At 34.7% G+C, this 5,191-nt stretch overlaps 1 non-coding gene across 1 annotated transcript; it reads left to right on the top strand.

Annotated features, from left to right (window-relative positions):
- Positions 1–3,848: 3,848 nt before the first annotated feature.
- Positions 3,849–3,920, top strand: TRNAV-UAC (transfer RNA valine (anticodon UAC)). The gene has a single exon. It is a non-coding gene; the product is annotated as a tRNA-Val (tRNA).
- Positions 3,921–5,191: the final 1,271 nt, after the last annotated feature.

The raw sequence follows: 5,191 nt of genomic DNA, 5'->3' as shown, positions 1-5,191 counted from the left end.
CTTGTACTGTAGCTAGGGATTCCTTTTTGACTATGGCTAGAGCTCCTTCAAGACTGTGTCTAGGTATCCCTTTATGACTGTAGCTAAGGCCCCTTTGTGACTGCAACTAGGGCTTGTACTATTGCAACCTGCTAGCCTCTCTCTACCCGAGGACTCCTGTGTTGTTGAACTCTCTACTGCTTCATCCGCATCTGTCTCTACCCACATCCGCTAGTCCTCCTACTCTCTCTTTGGGGCTCCTGTAGCAAAGGTATAATCCAAGAGGTTGGGTACCTCAAGGATCTACCCCTCATCACCTGTAGTCCTTCTGACTACAACTTGATGTCTCCCCACCTCTTCTCTAGATGTACATGAGCACTCCTTGTAGTCCCTAGCATGCCCTGGGACATTACGACATGAGCACTAGTGCATTAACTATGCTAAAAGGTCACTTTCTTGTTAATTTGACCATGAATATCTCTTTTACAAAGCAATATTTCTTAGCTTTGTTTATGTTAGTGGTTTGATAAGAACATTTCTACAGTCTCTTCACTGAATTTCTTAAAGTTTTTACATTTATTCTTTTTGACAAAAACGGGCTAACAATTTACCCTAGCTAAGTAAGGATTCTTTAAATAACCTTCTAGCTTGGTTCCTTTTTGTTAAATATAAGCCTAGAAAAGTGTCATGAATTTACATTTAACAATGTAAGAATCTAGTCTTCTCCAGAAATAATCAAGCCAACTCTTTCATTTTGCAAATTGCCTACCAGTTCTGGACATATTCTTTGAAATTTCTATGTTGAAAGTGTTGGATTTAGGTAAGTGATACAAAATTCACACCTACAGTTCTATTGTTCACCTATTAGACTAGTGCAAATTATTGGCAAACTTGGAAGGGTTGGGTATGGCTATTCCAACCAAACTCTTATTGGCCTGCAATACATATATTCATAACACATAACTAAAATACTATTTTACACCTATTCGACTAGTGAATATTGTAGGAAAACTATTAAATGTTGGACTTTGTTGTCTCAAGTTCACACACCAGCACTAAGGATGCAACGTATTGTGTGCATCCTTAGATATGTTTGAGATTTCAAGCTAACTATTTAAATAAATGCATCTATAAAACTTCTACATTAGCAAAGTAACCATCAATATTTTTTTCTAGAATTTTGGGCTGAATTCACAATAGTATGCTAAAAAGTGTCATTTCAATGTCTGGATATTAGGATATATAAATGTGAGATATATACTCTACATCTTTGGGTTATCTCCTTCTCAAATATAAGATTTTTTAGGCTACATGTTAATTGTTTGAACTTTGAACTTTCAATAAATTCCTAAATGGAATTCGTAAATAATCGAATTAATGAACTTCATAAGGTAGTGGTACCATAAATTCTGTTATTTCAAAGATTTGACTTCCATATTTTCACAAAATACAATGTCCTCACTAAATACTTATATGTATAGATACTTAGGTTTAGGATTATATATGTGTTGGAGCGATTCCTTTATGTTTTACAATAATCCTGGTGTTGACAAGCTTTAGCTGAATTTTTTCATCAATTGTTCATAGAATATGAAAAAAATTTCATTGTCAAAATGTGGCAAAAATTACATTTCTCCTAATTTATTTTTTTATTGTTCATGATAAGATAACCATGTTGCAAGAATGAGGCATCCCACAGTCTGTTTCAATTTATGGATATTTTTTTTCCTCCCATTTTTTTACAAGGATGTAAATTTCATTTTCATGTTGATGGTTTTTGCATGTATCTTATCTAGACCCAAATGTTGGTAATCGAGCAGATCTTGAGAAGTAGTTGTGGAAACAAACTATCAGAGGCTAATGTTACAATACCACTTCCACCTGGTATCAGAAAAAGTTTAATGGTAAGTGACATAAAGAAGAGTTATTTAACAATAGGGTTGAAATGGAAACCTCATGTCTTACTTCTAAGTCATTTATTTGCATTTCTTAGCTCTAATTCATTTGTTTTTGAGCTTTGCCAGATCAATTATTTCACTAATCCAATATGCATGGATTGTATTTCTCACCCGATCTTAGTTACTTGACATGGTTGATATAAAATTCAATTCTAAGCCACTTTTATCTTAAGTCGGAGATTTTATTGATTAAAAGGGTGTTCGTATTTTGATTCGTTTACTTGGAGCTTGATTTAAAAAGGTTTTGTAAATTCTATGTGGATGTAATTTTTTCAGGGTGAACTCTTTGCACCAGTAAGGTCAGATGAGTCCTAGAACATAGGTATACAATAAGAACATCTTTGCCCTTTGTTGTGTATCTGTTATTATTTATACCATTAATGGATTGTTATTGATTATGTAAAACAGAGCATGGGAAGGTCCTGCCAATTTTCTTGGCAAAACAAAATAAAATGGAGTGGTAGAATTGTGTTTTAAAGGGTGAGCCAGAAATCAGTACTTGAAAGGTAGAACTTGAGAATGGCAAGTTATCTAATCTGGATCTAGAGACACAATAGACCGTGGAAAAAAAATGATGGTATTGATGAGTCTTCCCAAAAAATAAGCTCTAATTGTTAGACCACTACCCAAATTTCAGTTATCTACAATGGAAATAGTGACTCTAGCTTTATTTGTATGAATAACGACTTTGGCCATTGTCCTATTCATTTCCTATGAATGATTTTGATTTTCAAACTCCAACTAGTTTGTTGTTAAATTAATTAAAGCTTTGATGACAAACTTATAGTTTTCAAAGCTCTTTTCTAAATCTATTTTCTTGAGCAAATTTGTCTTTTTACTTTAGGTACTGTAGATTGCTTCTGTGTGACATATGCTATGATATAATTACCTGGATAAATAAACAGAAGTGTTGTACAACATAATATTTTTTAAATCTAAAGAAATAGTATTTCCAAATACAAATTTTATTAATTAAGAACATCTTTTATACTTCTTTGCTAAGTTATGATTATATTTCGGTAGGGGATTTTGTGTACACTGATATTGTGTTGTCTCTTTGGTTTTTGTCAGGTAACAATGGTTAATAAGGAATGTGTTCTTGAGAAGTAGGCACACATATTATTCTACTATCAACAAGAAACTCCATGGTTTTTGGGCATGGCAATAAAAATGCAGATGTTAGTGGGATATCCAAAGTCCGTGTTGGATGAATTTAAAACTAGTGATGATTTTGATTCCTTGTTAGATAAAGAATGTCATGAATCAAATTCAAATAAACAGAAGCAACTCAAGAATGAAGGTGAAGGTATTGCCTTCTATCCAAGTCAATTTCTTTTACTTGTTGGTTGTTGTCATGTTTTGAGTGCGGACTTGTGAAATTCCAAATTGCATGTTGGTTTATGTAAAGGGGAAATATATATATATAATTTTTTTTTATCATATGTCATTCATGGTTTCCATAGATCCATGTTACATTTGCACAGAAGTTTAGATATCATTCAGATACCGAAACACCAAACAACAACAACGTTGAGATTTTTCTTTCACTCAACCTATAACATATTGTGTATGTGTTTATCAATGTTCTTCTTCCATATGTTATCAACTTATGACATTTCATTTGCAATATTTGGTGCATTTTCTAGTTATAGGTCATTTATAGATTATAAATGTCTTCAGAGTTTCACTTCTAATTGAGTATTCAACTGAACATATTGATTCTCTTATGCATAATTATTTTTCCCTCCAACCACTTTTCATAACTTCCATAACCATTAGATAGGGACTTGCAGCTTCGATGTTGCTTTGCTTGTTTAATAAAATATTGTCGAGACTTTAATTTATTGAAAGTTGTATTATTTATAATTTATGAAGTTTCATGTTCTAATTTTTAAAAGTCTAATTCTTTAAAGGGTGCTAGCTCAATGGAAGAGCACCTGCTTTACAAGCAGGAGGTTGGTGGTTCGATTCCATCGTACCCTGACATGATCCATATGGAATGAGCTTTTGACCATCACCAATGAGCTTTGGTGACATTTTTCAAGCCTCACCAAAATATCAAATGGTGACGGTCAACGAACGCCACCATATATATGCATCAATAATGATGAACCTCAAAGGTCTATAACCATAAATTGTTGTTGTTGATATGAAATGGTGACGGTCGATGTCCGTCATTATAGTCATTATTCATGACGGACCTTGAATGTGACCACAAAACCTATACTTATGGCAATGCGGCTTTTGGTGAGGGTCAACAAACTTCACCATATATATGCACAAATAGTGATGGCCATGAAAAATCCATCACAATAAATCATTGTTGTTCATATGAAATGATGACAGTCACTATCCGTCATTATAATCAATATAACACCTATACTTTTGGTGACGCCACCTTTGGTGATGTTCAGGTTTTTAGTGATGGAGGCTATGGTCTGTCACCATTGCTCATATGAAATGGTGGCGGTCGCTATCTATCATTATAAATCATTATTGGTGACAGACTTTGAATGTCACTACAACACCTCTACTTTTGGCGACGCCACCTTTGGTGACGTTCAGTTTTTGGTGACAGAGGCTATGGTCTGTCACCATTTCTCATATGAAATGGTGACGGTCACTATCCATCACTATAAATCATTATTGGTGACAAACTTTGAATGTCACTACAACACCTATACTTTTGGCAACACCACTTTTGGTGACGTTCAGTTTTTGGTGATGAAAGCTCTTTTGACCGTCACTAATGAGCTTATGGTGACATTTTTCGCCCCTCGCCAATGTCCTTTTTTCTTGTAGTGCTAATTTGAACTTCAGCTACAACTTTCAGAATTGTAGATGAAATTGCAACTAACCACTCTGCGAAAAGTTTGTGAGCAGCGCGGAGTAGTAATCAAAGAGGGAATGGACACATTGGACACAACAGTTAAGGACTGCACAACTTTATTCGAGCAGACCATGGAACTCTAGACATCTCTGCAGGAGGATCCCACTCTGCAAAAGATCAGTACTAATATTCAGGAGAAGCAGTAGCAATTTCATGAACTTAGGTCAACTGCATGCACTTTGGCACCAATCTAGTGCTTCGCACGACTCTAGGAAAGAAAATAGTTGTATACATAGATTGAAGAGTTGCACCATAAAGAGGCCATCTTGAGGGCCAGAACACAGCCATGGACAAAGGAAGCAATCCAGCTAACTCTATCATTTCAGGACAAGTTAAAGACCATCCTGTAGATACAAAGGACAAT

Source organism: Pinus tabuliformis, chromosome 7 (assembly GCF_031772625.1).
Source record: "Pinus tabuliformis cultivar Carrire ecotype Pingquan chromosome 7, CPIR1, whole genome shotgun sequence".
Classification (NCBI taxonomy): domain Eukaryota; kingdom Viridiplantae; phylum Streptophyta; class Pinopsida; order Pinales; family Pinaceae; genus Pinus; species Pinus tabuliformis.
Note: the sequence above shows the minus strand (reverse complement) of the source record. Positions and strands in the feature narration are given on the sequence as shown.